The sequence below is a fragment of the Canis lupus genome, chromosome 21 (genome assembly GCF_003254725.2).
Source record: "Canis lupus dingo isolate Sandy chromosome 21, ASM325472v2, whole genome shotgun sequence".
NCBI lineage: Eukaryota > Metazoa > Chordata > Mammalia > Carnivora > Canidae > Canis > Canis lupus.
The window spans coordinates 16798136-16813878 of NC_064263.1; positions in this window are offsets into that span (position 1 = coordinate 16798136).

Sequence of the window (15743 nt, forward strand, 5' to 3'; positions counted from 1 at the left end):
TGGTATCTCTAATTGAGGATTCTTAAAAGGGAGTTAGCAGCCCAGGCTATCAGAAGTGGAATGCTTCCAAATACATAGCTGTCTTTTTCAATATGAAATCCTGAAGATCAGAGACTATATCTTCTTCCTATAGAGCACCCATGTATGAACACACTGTAATCATTCAATATAGGTTGTCTATTGAAGGACACCTTTAAAAAAAAGTTCAGTCCTCAGGGAATATAAAAACCAAGCTGACATTTGTAACAGGTCACCATCGTCTTGATTAATTGTAGTATGTCAGAAAGGAGGATTTGATGAATGCCTGTTATCTTTTCAGAACTGTTCAGAATCCTTCTAAAGTAAATAAATCATTTTTATTTGATTTGGTGAAATAAGCATGACTGTTAGATAATTAAAGATTTTCAAGGATTCATGAATGGAGTTATAGAGATATTTCTGGTTATCTGTAGTTATTTTATAAATGATAACTCAAAAATTTGTTTTAGACTCCACAGGCCTACTTACTGGTTAATTAGTGGTTTTGTCTTCCTGGCTACTAATGCGTCTCCCCCTACACTGTTACATTTGTCTATTATAGCAGTATTTCTTAACTGGAGTAAATTTTGTACTCTTTCCCCAAGGGGGTACTTGGCAATGTTGGGAGACTGGGTAGAGGCTAGGGATGCCACTAAATATCTCACAATGGACAAGACAGCCCCCTAAAAAACAAACAATTATTAGTTCAAAATATCAGTAGTGGCACTATTAAGAAAACCTTGACTACAGGGATTGCAATCCTCTAGCCTATTCCTAGCCCTGAACTTTCCATGTAGAGCTGGCTGTGGCATTGGACCAGGTAAATAAAATTCAAGTATCCACTATTATTCAAATCTGTTTGAATTCTGAGTGTGAGTAGAAGTTCATAATTGTAAGACTATCTGCCATTTGCTCTAGTACACAAATGCACACACACAGCTGACAGTCGGTATTGCTAGGATACTAACTTGGGGTGGTTGGATACTTGCGTCAAACCTCTTTATACTCTACTAATTCCCCAGCTTTGACTTTCAGTCCTTCATAGAATGTGGTTTATTTTCTCTCTCCAGCTTTTATTGCTCCTTGAGCCTGATAACTATCCTAAGATACTCCCTTGGTTGTTCAATTCCATCTAGATGCTGGAATGCTCTTGTTTACTTTCTCAATGCCTTTGCTGAAATATCTCTGCAAAAATACCAAATATCACATTTTCAGATCGTTCCTATGTAAATTAAAGTAATACCACCTCTGTCACTTGTACTCCCTTATCCTCTTCTGGTTTTATTCATAGCAGTTATCATTATCTGGCATATATTTGCTTATTAAAAGTATTTGTACTTTTTTTCTTCTTCTTAGCCTCTATAGAATTAAGTAAGGACATGTTTTACTTAGTACTGTATTCCAGAGCCTAGAGAACATAACGGTATTCACAATATCAGGTAGTATTTCCTGGAGTATATACAAAGGTTAATAAGTCATGGTTCTATAGCACCATTTGGGGAGGGTAGATAATTACAAGGTGACAGAATCAGTGTTTAAATGGCATCACTGCCTACCTAGGAGAATCAAAGAAGAATTCTCAGAGGATGCAACCCCTGAGCTAGATCTTGAGGGATACATAGGATTCACCAAAAAAATCAGGAAAGGGAAAGAGCATGTCAGGATAGGAATAGCATGCAAAATGGTGATATATTTTTGAAAGAGTATAGAATGTTTTAGGAATGAGTGAACTAACACTGCAAATTTAAATCTGGTCTACCTTGTGAAGGATAATACATGACAGACAAGGGAGGTTGGACTTTATCCTATCGAAAACTGAGAGCTCAAATATTTTGAGCAGCTCTGTGTTGGAAAATGATCATTCTGGTAGCAATGTGGAGGTTGGGTTGGATGATCAGAAGGTGGTGATGATGAGCCTTCATGGAGGAATTTAAAAGTGAATTCAGAGACTAATCTATTACCTTCTGCTGAAACCATCTATTCTCTGTGACCTTCCTTTTACCTCCCTAGATGATATAGTTTAGAGCCCAATTTCTTGTAAAAACTGTTTTTCAATTTCTGAAAATTATAGTCAGCAACCCTGTGGTCAAGCATCTGATCAATCATTTGACACATTTCCTATCCATCTCGTGCATTGTCATTGGAATAGATCTAGCTTTGACTCACTTCAGGGAAATTCTTTGAGTTTGTACCAGAAAGCTATAACTCACAGTCAATGTCATTTAGGGCTCAGTCTTAACCATCTATCAAGAGCTTCTCAATTAATTTTGCTGAGGCTAAAAAGTCATTTATAATTACAGTCCTTTTATATGAATATGTCTTCCTTATCTTTTACTACCTTGTGCTTCATTCCTGGCTTGATTACCATGGATACCATTATTTTATTGGCAAGGCTAGGTCGTGTAGCTTCTAGCTCAAATTGATTAACTACTGCTCTTCTCCCATAGATAAAGAACATGACTAGCTTTCAGATTTTTCAGATAGAGCTTATATACTTACTTTTTTCCCTCTCTGATGTCTCAGGAATAGCTCCTCTAGTGAAGTTTAGAATGATCAAACTTTCAGTGTCACAAAATCTGATAAATGATCATTCTCTTTTCTGACTAATCAACAGATCGAGGCATGTTTACAGAATTGAGAATACTCTTTATCAATCTAAGTGGTTATTTGCAGGTCATAGTGATAAGGAGAAATGTATAGCTATTAAATTTCTGTACCTTATATTCTTATTAATGAACAAGGTTTTAAATTTGGCTTATCTAGAGGATTATGGAATGATCTTTGGGAAGTTTTAATCCCCAGTTTTTTTCAAGTTTAAAATGGTAAACATGATTTCTATTTAATTGGGTTGTTGGGAGGATTAAATGAGACAACATTTTTAAAGCACCTAGTATATTTTCTAATCTATAGTATTTAATAAATGTTCACATTTATTCAGTTCAATAAACATATACCCTAGATTATTTTTGTCTGTGTTGATGTCTATGCTAATAGTTGGTGATAGAAAGATAAGTAGTATGTAGGCACGTATTTCTTTTCCTTTTTTTTTTTTAAGATTTTATTCATTTATTCATGAGAGACCTCTGGAAAGAGGCAGAGACACAGGCAGAGGGAGAAACAGGCTCCTCGCAGGGAGCCTGATGTGTGAGACATGATCCCAGGACCCTGGAATCACTACCTAAGCCAAAGGCAAATGCTCAACTGCTGAGCCACCCAGGTGTCCCTAGAAATGTGTTTCAAGTGGATTATAGCTTAGTATGGGAGACAAGCATATAAATAGATAAGTGCCATTCTCTATGAGAAGTACAAAAATAGAGATGGAGTACCACATACAGTGGGGACCTAGTAGAATTGGAGGCTAGGTCTACCTGGGAATTAGTGTTTCTGTTATGGATGATAGGGGATCTGAGCCTTCATTGGTTTGTAGGAAATCATCAGATGGGCCTAAGGGGTTAGGTGGGGTTGGTGGATTGGAGAGAAGGAAAATCCAAGCTAAGGGAATGGTATTACAAAATGCATTCCTCTTTTTCCTTTCATTTCCCCTTCTTCATAATAAAACACTCTTAATAATAGAGTAATATCTAAAGCTTAGTCATACCCTTTGTCAACTTTTGAAAAGAAATAAGAAACTTGAAGTCTAAAGATTTTGATCAGTTGTATCCAAGGCAGAAAGAAGAGGAGGATGAGTCCTTTCCTCATTAATTCAAAGCATCAATCATAATTACAAAATGTTAGAGTCTTCAAAATATTTGTTCACTTGTATCATTTAATTTTTTTTTTAAATTTTTTATTTATTTATGATAGCCACAGAGAGAGAGAGAGAGGCGCAGAGACACAGGCAGAGGGAGAAGCAGGCTCCATGCACCGGGAGCCTGACGTGGGATTCGATCCCCGGTCTCCAGGATCGCGCCCTGGGCCAAAGGCAGGCGCCAAACCGCTGCGCCACCCAGGGATCCCTGTATCATTTAATTTAATCATCCCCAAATTATTATGGTGTAGCAATTATTAATGTTGTTTTGCTACAAATGGGGAAAATAAAGATACCCAGAGTTTTACAGGAGGCAAACTACAGGACTAGGCCTTTTCAAGTCTTTTAGAGTCTAAATCCTGTACTCTGTCCTTTACAACCAAGTCTTCCTCAGTCAACAAGTAATTAAAACTAGCTTGTATTTGACAAAAACACTTGTGGGATAATCCTAATCAAGTTTTCTTTGTGTTCTTTGAAGGCCAAGTAAGAGAAAGTCTGCTTAGATTACAGCTGGAGAAATCAATTTAGAAACAGGAATATTATAAATAAAGTTAACATGTAATTTACCATCCAGCCAAGGACACTTTTGAGAATAGAAGAGTGAAACTACAAGGGTCAATAGGGACTATTTTGGGCCCACTTGGACAATATTGTCACCATTAGTATAGACTATTCATTAACTCATTTATTCATTCAATAATTATTGATTACGTACTCTGTGTAAGGCTCTGGCCCAGTGTAGAGATAACTTAAAGTAGCTTCATGAACAACGGTGAGGAGATATATAGGCCAGATAAGAATAATAGTTATCACTTACTAAATATATATATATGTTCTGGGTACTGTGTTAGAAGTTGAACATATGCTGCCTAACTGTATGCTGAATAAGTCCATTATAAACCACTATTGTTACTCCCATTTTTACAGATAATGAACTGAGGTTGAATTATGTATCCGATTATATTATATAGGAAAGTCAGTTCCTGTACAATACAATTTGAATTAACTGCTCAGTTATATTATACAGGCACTAGTTTTTGTATTATACAGAAACTGGCTTAAAGGTTGAGAATAGTTTGGCCACTTGAAGCCACAATTCTAGAACAACATAGCTTCAAAAGTCATACTCTCAGGTCTCCCTCCTCCAGCATGAATTTCTAGAATGTTGATATTTAGTTAGATAGTAGTCACTGTGTCAAGTAGGAATCATTGGCTGTGATAGAAAAATCTTAAACTGGCATCTGCAATAAATATATTTATCGGTTTACATAATATAAAAGAGGAAGAGTTTGAGTGTATCTGTGTTCAATGTACAAAAGTTGCCACTATGACTTTTTGTTTCCTCTTTGTTTCTCTTTTCATCCTTTGACTCTGACTCCCTCTATATTAACTATATTTTCAGAGTCTCCCATTATGTTTTTAATCCACATCGTTCCAAATCCAAAAGGAATGAAATAATGCCTTTTCTCTGTCAAGTAGAATCCCCAGGATCAGCTCTGATTTATCCTGATTCATTTGACTTTCCCTAAGGTAATGACTAGGTAAAGGGTGGTAGACCAGACCTCATCATCTGACCCTGGGTCCTGGAGCCTTTATCTGAAGCATGTGATCTAATAATAGAAAACGGAAACCCCGGATATGAATCAAGATGAATGAATTCTTGGTCACCAAGAAACAGCAAATATCTACTATATTCTCTGAGTATAGAGGGCTTTGATTGAAATGAACCGTGGTAACTTTCAAACCTCTAGAATCCACAGATTGATGGAAAAGACCTAAAATTCTTTTTTTTTCTCTGTAAGACCATGACCCAGAAAAGTATGGGGCAAGTGCCAGTTTGCTGTGCTATTTCACTCACCTTTTTTCTTTTTTCTCTTTTGCCTCTTGGAGATAGTCATTGTAAAAACATCTTTTATGGCTTGAAGACAACTTCTCATTTGTGAAAGATTGATACTTTCAATTTTCAGTCCTGGTGAGGGTATATCAAGTTTTAAAACAGGACTGAAGCTACTCATTTCTTTTTATGGATAATTAACTCTTACAAAATAGGATTTATGCAAAGTAGAAAATCTAATTCCTGGTATAGAATCATTTTCTTCAATGGACCAAGATCAAATTTCTTCTCTTTCAACTTATGGTTTTGAAAATCATCCAATGAAGAATTAAACTCTGTAGTGTGTGATGACAAAGAATAACCAGAAAATTAAGTGGCATTCAAACTTCTATGACATTTACACTGTTTCTGAGAATGTTTCATTGAGGCGTTATCAATTGTAGTAAGGGCCTCAGGAAATATCTGTGCCTAGATTTTTCTAGGACCATGGAGAACTGGTCAAGCTTATTAAACTTCATTCATCTCAAAAGACATGTTAAGTCATTCAAATGATGGAACATCAAATTTAGAAGAGACTTCATATTCCTGCTCTCTATGCTTTTTATAAGCATCACACAAAACGTGGGGACCATATTCTTCAATTGTTCAGAGTATAATGTTGAACTGAAGGAGCTAGACATGTACTATCAAGTTTCTAGAGGATATCTAGTTTAGAAACAGATTTGTTTCAGACTATCAGTTCTGCCATTTAGAATGTTTATCATTTGGACAAGTCACCTCCAGTTTTGTCATCTTTAAGATAGATTAATAATGATATTTAAAATTATGTTGTTATCACAGGGTATATGCACACTGAATTTAGAAATCTCAAAATCATATTTTCACTTTTTTCACTGTTAAAACCATTATTTGGGTCATCTTTCAAAATTTAGTAAAATTCAGTAGAAGCAAAACTGTTTCTCTCACAGATATAAACCAGCATTTATTCTGTGGCACAAGCCCACCACTGTCATCAGTGACTTCAGTGTATATGCAGGTGATTTGTCTTCACCTTCACATCTTCAGTAACCTATTCATTTGCTCTACTTTAGACATTCACTCCCATGGTGACAAGGTGATAATTTGGTCTGTGCTATTACCTGTAATTGCTTACTTCAAACTGTCACTAATTCAAAATTCCCACTTTTGCACTACAAGCTTATAGTCTTCTAGCCTCACCTCTTCACCCTATATCCATTTTCAACTTGAGAAAGACCTCCATTCCATCGGCCCTTCTGTCTTCACCCTCCATAAAGCCTTTCCTTTATTCATTTTTTCTTATTCAGTCTTCGTTCCATGATGTCATTATTTAATTAACACTTTTGATAATGACCTACATTTCCTTGCTGTGCCCCATTTTATCACAACTCTCCAGCAGAATACCATCCTGAGTCCACACAGTAGACCCAATCGTTTGTTTTCTCCATGCCTACACTGGAGTAGCTAATGCTCCTGGAGAAATTCCCACTAGATACAGATTTATTCCTTTATAAATTTAAGTTCACTAGTCTCGCCACATGGGCTACTGGTATTCTAGGACAATTGTATTTTCAAACTCAACTGAATACACATTCTTCTCAAGTGCACATGGAACTTTCTCCAGAATAGACCACATACTGGGTCACAAATCGGGTCTGAACCAATACCAAAAGATTGGGATCGTCCCCTGCATATTCTCAGACCATAATGCCTTGAAATTAGAACTAAATCACAACAAGAAGTTTGGAAGGACCTCAAACACGTGGAGGCTAAGGACCATCCTGCTAAAAGATGAAAGGGTCAACCAGGAAGTTAAGGAAGAATTAAAAAGATTCATGGAAACTAATGAGAATGAAGATACAACCGTTCAAAATCTTTGGGATACAGCAAAAGCAGTCCTAAGGGGGAAATACATTGCAATACAAGCATCCATTGAAAAACTGGAAAGAACTCAAATACAAAAGCTAACCTTACACATAAAGGAGCTAGAGAAAAAATAGCAAATAGATCCTACACCCAGGAGAAGAAGAGAGTTAATAAAGATTCGAGCAGAACTCAACGAAATCGAGACCAGAAGAACTGTGGAACAGATCAACAGAACCAGGAGTTGGTTCTTTGAAAGAATTAATAAGATAGATAAATCATTAGCCAGCCTATTAAAAAGAAGAGAGAGGAGACTCAAATTAATAAAATCATGAATGAGAAAGGAGAGATCACTACCAACACCAAGGAAATACAAACGATTTTAAAAACATATTATGTATTTTTTTTCTTTTGTCAACTGGCACTTCTACTCCCCACAATAAATAATTTAAATACCTCTCTCTCCACACTCTCAGCAGATGACCTTAGCTCCCATTTATAACAGAAAAAAATATTTAGATTATCAGACTGGAGCAGTCTTATTTGCCAATACATGGTTTAGACCTTCATATATCTGCATATATCTCATCCTTCTTCATTTCTTTTGTAATATGGGGACTAACAGTATTCATAGTTTAGGCTACTCCTTCTATTCTTTGCATTCAGCCCCTCCCACTTCTCAAAAATCTTAATTTACTATTTCTTTTCTTCCACTTATATTAATCTCACCTACAAATTAGCTTCTTCTCATTAGACATATCATAAACTAGCAGTTACATGATTCATGCTGTGTGAAAGAGACTGCCTTAAATAATTTACATAATTAACTCACTCCATCCTTACAACATCCTCTACAGTAGTATTTTTATTCCCATTTTATAGATTAAAAAACTGAGGTACAGAGAGATTAATGATTTTTCTCAAGGTCCCATAGGTGGTAAATGGTAGAGCTTGGATTTGATACTTGCTGTTCTGGCTTCAGAATCTTTAATTATGTTATGTTGCATTTTCGGTATTGTAAAAAAAATCCCAGTGCACCTTATCCAATCCTCATTTAATTTAAATTCTTGGCAGTTTCAACACTGTTGGCTGCTTCTTCCCTCCTGAAATGCCCTCTCTCTTGCCTTTTTATTTTGACATGTAAGTCTCTTTGTGGTCTCCCTGACTCCTTGACTTCTCACTCTCACTCTGTATTATAATCCTCTGTTTAGTATGCTGGGTTCTCTCAGGTCTCAGCCATAGGCTTATTACTCTCATTCCTCTATACTTTTTCTACAGGTTATTTCATTAACCGCCACAGTTTCAATGGACATCTGTTTTCAGATGATAGATAAATTTATAGTTATAGCCAAAACCATCCATTTGAATTCTAGATCCTTAAATCCATTGTCCATTTGCTTTCGACTCTTCTATATCCTCAAAGTACCCCAAAGTCAATATGTTCAAAAGAAAACTCATGATTCTCTTTCAAACTTGGTCTTTTTCTGTTATTCTCTATGATGCCTAATGGCACTGCTAACCTCAGTTGCAGAAGAAACCAGGATTATCCTTGATAAGTCCATATGCATCAATTTCCACCTCCAGTCCATTTTCCAGTCTTACTGGATTTTCCTCCTGTAACTCTTTCAATTGTATACACATCTCTCTATCTCCACTAACAATGACCCATTCTGACTTCAACTTATCATTCACTGCATAACTGTAATAATTTTGTTACTGGTCTAATGCATAGACTTCTTCATCCTTTCTGTTTTCTGTATTTAGAAAGAGGTGTAAAAGTACAGATCTAATCATGTTCCCCTCTCACTTACAACTTCATTGGCCTCACAATTTTTTTTATAAATTTGTTTTTTATTGGTGTTCTATTTGCCAACATATAGAATAACACCCAGTGGTCATCCCGTCAAGTGCCCACCTTAGTGCCCGCCACAGTCACCCCCACCCCCCGCTCACTTCCCCTTCTACCACCCCTTGTTCGTTTCCCAGAGTTAGGAGTCTCTCATGTTCTGTCTCCCTTTCTGATATTTCCCACTCATTTTTTCTCCTTTCCCCTTTATTCCCTTTCACTATTTTTTATATTCCCCAAATGAATGAGACCATATATTGTTTGTCCTTCTCAGATTGACTTATTTCACTCAGCATAATACCCTCCAGTTCCATCCACGTTGAAGCAAATGGTGGGTATTTGTCATTCCTAATGGCTGAGTAATATTCCATTGTCATGTCTACAAGGCCTTGCAAGGTCTGATCTTTACATCTGCAGGCTCAGTTTGCACTACCTTTACCCTTAACCTCAGCGTAACAGCCATGTTGGCCTTCTTTCAGTTCTTCATATTTGCTATTTTCTCTCTTGCTACATTGTCTTTACTCATTGTGTCCTTTCCATCTGGGATGCTCATTTCTTAACCATTTGCCAATTAACTCATCTTTCTGAGTTCTGTGCACGTCTCTTTCTCAGGGAAGTCACCCTGCCGAAGTCTGATTTTTCAATTAAAAGTCCATAGGATTTGTGTGCTTCTCCTTCACAGACATTGTCATGGTCACATTGTTTATATATATACACACAGTATATATATAAACACACACACACACACAATTATAATTAATTTTTGATATTATGATTAATATCTCTCTCTTATGTGACTATAAGCTTCATGAAGGCAGAGAATCATGCCTATTTTTGTTCTTCATTTTATTCTTAGCATTCAGCTTAATAACTGAACATATGCTAAGCACTCAATGAGTAATAAAGCGGTGTATAAAGCTTTGAAGATACAAAATGAACAAGATAGGATTCTTTTGCTCAAGAAGATCGTAATCTAGAGTATGAAAACTGCCACATAAACAAAATGAGGCAAGTCCTAGGATATCCACAAAGTTCTTTGCAAATATTAACATTCTGCATATCTTGTATCTGGGAAGGTAAGTATACCTGAGGCAGGACTGGTTATTAAAAAAGTTCAAAGAAGATGTAGTATTTGAGTTATCTTAAAGGAAGAACGGGATTCAAAAGTGAGCATTCATGCTAGGACCAGCTCTGTAATGGGAAGTGTAAGGTAGAGAGATACAATTACCAACCAGAGTTAGAATCCAGAGCCAAATCAAGGAAGGAGAGATACCGTTGAAACTTCATGCCAATGGACATGGGAAGAATCAAGACGTTAGCAGTTGAATAATGCTAGAAACAAATGTGGTCAGAAATGAGGTGGAAAAAATGCAGAATTCCTCAATAATAACTTCTTGCCATTAGGGCTCTTTAAGTAATACACTATTTTTCACATGATCCTTTTTTTCAGCATAACAGCCTTTTCACCCCCCAACCCACTCCAACCATATGCACAGCATAATTTATTAATATGAGCATTTATTAAGGATATACTACTAATTGTTGGAAAAGAAATCTCATGAGAAATATAATTTATTCTCTAGTTCTACTTTAGGATTATATCCTATTTGGTTATTCCACCATTACTGATTTAATTGCTAGTCTCCATAAATAACACAGATGATGCTGGATATGGTTGAACAGTTATATGAGGTTTACTGAGCTCTCCAGGTGGACAGTGATGTTGGGAAGAAGTACTAGTAAGGAAATAAGTAAGGTTGACAAAAATATATTTTTTTTGTTATGGGAGTTCAATTTGTCAACATATAGCATATCACCCAGTGCTCATCCCGTCAAGCACCCCCCTCCATGCCTGCCACCCAGTCACCCCAACCTCCCGCCCACTTCCCTTTCCACTACCCCTTGTTCATTTCCCAGAGTTAGGTGTCTCTCATGTTCTGTCACCCTTACTGATATTTCCCACTCATTTTCTCTGCTTTCCCCTTTATTCCCTTTCACTATTTTATACATTCCCCAAAAGAATGAGACCATATAATGTTTATCCTTCTCCGACTGACTTATTTCACTCAGCATAATACCCTCCAGCTCCATCCACATCAAAGCAATGGTGGGTATTTGTCGTTCCTAATGGCTGAGTAATATTCCATTGTATACATAGACCACAGCTTCTTTATCCGTTCATCTTACAAAGGGCACCGAGGCTCCTTCCACAGTTGGGCTATTGTGGACATTGCTGCTATAAACATCAGGGTGCAGGTGTCCCGGCGTTTCACTGCATCTGTATCTTTGAGGTAAATCCCCAGCAGTGCAATTGCTGGGTCATAGGGCAGGTCTATTTTTAACTCTTTGAGGAACCTCCACACAGTTTTCCAGAGTGGCTGCACCAGTTCACATTCCCACCAACAGTGCAAGACGGTTCCCCTTTCTCCACATCCTCTCCAACATTTGTGGTTTCCTGCCTTGTTAATGTTCCCCATTCTTACTGGTGTGAGGTGGTATCTCATGGTGGTTTTGATTTGTATTTTCCCTGATGGCAAGTGATGCGGAGCATTTTCTCATGTGCTTGTTTGCCATGTCTATGTCTTCCTCTGTGAGATTTCTGTTCATGAAGGCAAGGGAGACAAAAGCAAAAATGAACTATTGGGACTTCATCAAGATAAAAAGCTTCTGCACAACCAAAGAAACAGTCAACAAAACTAAAAGACAACTTACAGGATGGGAGGAGATATTTGCAAATGACCTATCAGATAAAGAGCTAATATCCAAGATCTATAAATCACTTATTAAACTCATCAGCAAAGAAACAAGCAATCCAATCATGAAATGGGCAAAAGACATGAACAGAAATTTCACAAAGGAAGACAAAAATAATTCTAAAAAGAATTTTAAGAAATTATTTTAGAGGGACTTGAAGGGATGACTATAGTCTTTTGATCAACTAATTATGTTCTTAGTTGCTTACAAAATGATAAAAATAAAATACTTTTTTTTTCCAATTCTGACGGATAAATGACTTTCATTTTTAGGTATGAGTATCCTTTAATCAGAGTAGTTTTAGAATTTAATTGGCAGGTATTACTTTGCACTGACAACCCTATATCACTGGCCTGGGAAGAATTCGGACTGCACTGTTAGGCTGGGTAATCTGTCACCTGTGACTGGTCATGCACACCCAGAGAGATTTGGTATTTAAAAATTTGGGGGAAGAAAACTTTATTAGTAGAACATGATCAGTGTTGTCTTAGGTTGACATTTTTTTTTTTGCCAATTGCTATTGTTTTTGTAATTAGGATTTTGACTTTGTTTTCCTTAAATTTTTTTCTTACTGCTAAATTCTTTTCCAATAGCAAATTAAGGATGAGTAGACTAAAGATTTTTAATATTTAAAAAATTTCAAAATGTTTTAAGAAGTGTTAGTTTAAACTTGTACATTTAATTCATAAATATTTTACCTTTGTCACTAAGAGAAAGACAGTGATAATTTTTCTCACTGCTCACATATCTCTCTACATAACTTTTTGGGGACTTTTTTTACTCAGTTTTCTTTTATATTGCTTAGGAATTCAAGTGAAGTAGGAAAGAAAAAGTGTGTATAATAATAAGGAAAAGATTTGAGATTTTTCTACAAAACTCTCCCAATTGTATTCTTGTTTAAGTCTTCAAATATTTGACAACTTGGAAGAAATTCTGTAATACTGAATACCAATTTAGGGCAAATGACATTATTCTGGATTCTCTTTCCTTTTAAATTTATCAATACAAAAGAAATCATTTGGCTCTGTTATTTATTTTTCTCTTTCTTTAGAACTAGTTTATCCCAAATCATCTCTTAAAAGCTTTTGCCTGTTCTAAAAGAGAAAGTTGTTATTGAGGAGCTCAATTTGTATGACTTAGAGCTGGCATATTTTTATAAATTATTGTCATTTATGGTATAGTAAAATGGTATGCCTGCTTTCTCAAATGAGGGATTGATTTTGTCTAGAGGATCCTAAGTTTTTTCACTAGAGTTCCATAAATGGCAGGTTATGGTGAGGCTCTTCTCTATTTCCTACCTCCATGACTCAGTGTGATCCTATGAAAGCATGACTTTATTTTGAAGTTTTCAGCTTATCTTCAATATGTATGCAAACTTTGAGTCCTACTCAAATAATATGCCTATTTTGAAATTAACATGCATTTCTAGAGACAGGAAGAATCATCCAATTTATCTTGTGGGTTTTTAAATTCCTTGTGCATATTCATGTTGATATTTGTAGGCAGTCATATTCCAGTTTGAAAGTAGGTATGTGAGAGGGAACCCAAAGACAATTGACCAGAGAACTCTATCCACTCAGCGCTGATAATTTAGCTCAACGTTTGTCAAATTTTTGCTGTTGCATGTTTCCTTTACAGTCTATTGAGGCTACATGTTTAATAATTTTTTAAGACTTTATTTATTCATGAAAGACAGAGAGAGAGAGAGACAGAGAGATAGAGAGACAGAGACAAGCAGAGGGAGAAGCAGGCTCCACGCAGGGAGCCCGACGTGGGACTCGATCCTGGGTCTCCAGAATCACACCCTGGGCTACAGGCAGTACTAAACCGCTGAGCCACCTGGGCTGCTCTACATGTTTAATCAACATGTATTGAGGTTTGTGGACATTTTGTAGAGCTTGGAACATGATTTTGATGGTTTATAGTCATTGTGTATTTGCTTTTATGACATATCACTAGATGATTAATTTATGCTAAATCTTAAAAAGTTATATGAAATAGGACTCCTGATCCTGAGAAGCTCACATTAGTTGGAGAGATAGAAATATAAATAGATAATTTCCAAGTGAGAAGCACTGTGTTCATGGGGAAAAATGTTAAGGGAGCCTTGGGAACATAGTGGAGTGGTACTCCGTCAAGTCTGGTATTGCCAAAATGGCATTTCTGAATTAAACCCTGGAGAGTTTCTCCAGAATACATGGAGTATTCATTTTTCATATCAGAAGTTGTTCTTTATGTATAGTTTATCACCTTATTATTTGTAAGTACTTTGTTTCCTGCTCTAGAACACATGCTTCATGAGGTATAATGCCTGGCATACAGTAAGAATTCATTAACATTTTTTGAATATGTCTTGAAGATATTTTTTTCACAGATTGTATTTATTGATTAACAACTACAGGTTTTTTCATTTTTATTGAGGACCTATGTAATAAGGAATGAATTAAAATCACTCTAAATTACTCACTAGTCAGACCTTGATAGCATTAATATCACTACACACAACAGATACTCTTGATTTAAAATTGCCTAGTGCCTCTGTTCTTTTTGGGAGTCCAGGTATCTAAGGGATCCATGAAGCCAAACAAGAGAATGGGTGTATCTTACTCATAACTGAAAGTGAGTAAGGCAAGAGATGAATACCACAGTATATTTAGGAAGGGTCATTGAGTGGCAGAGCTGTGGGAGTAACAAAACCAACAGGATCACAAAGACGAGGAGGGCCTGGATGGAGGAGGTCTCACAATTAGAAATGCTCTTTCTTAAGAACCCTTGATTCTCTTTTTGGAAAAAACCCTAACAGGTAAGTCTCATTCTTATTTCCCATTTTATATGGGAAGGCATCAGAGAGAAATGTCACAGAACAGGTCTTGAATCGTGTGTGTGGAAGTCTGGCACACAGTCAAGGAAGGGCAAGTGTAGGAATTAGCACCTATCAGCATGGTGTGCTCACAGATGACAAGTAGTATAATGTGCCTGGGCTATGGAAGATGCAGAAATGATGTGGGGACAGGAGTGACTTAGATTTAAAGTCAAAGCATAAAGTGTGACTGTTGTTCAAGTGATGTTGCTTCCTGAGTCTCTTAAGTGTTACTGGATAGCTTTTTATGTAGTAAATGTTGACTCTATTATTTCTCTACCAGGAAACTAAAGATTAAATTTTTACCTTTTAATACCCAGGCTGCTGTCAGTTTTGATAAATTAGAGAAAAGTTAGCTCTAGCTTTAGTTATGAAACTTAAGGACCTTAACCATAAACAGCACATAGTTCATTTTGCAATATTAGTATTACATCACTTTCTGATTAGAAATAGAAAACACAATTTGGACACAATCCAAAAAAAAAAAAAAAAAAAAAAGAACAGAGAGAAAAATAATTACCTAAAATCTTATCACCTTGAAATAATGACTCTTATCACTTTTTTTTCTGATTATGAGTAGGATACATATTTGTTGAAAATTGTCTTCCTGACAAATTCATTCTTTAAAATTCCTTGAATGTATTTTTTCTGTGAAATCTTTGATTATCCAAGGGGTCATTAATCTACTTTTCTATTATGCTATACCTTTATTATGTATTCACATTGATTATGCATTTTCATTCAGTACCAAAGCATTTTTTTTCTGTCTTTCTCACTAAATTGTTCTTTTCCAAAGCAAAGA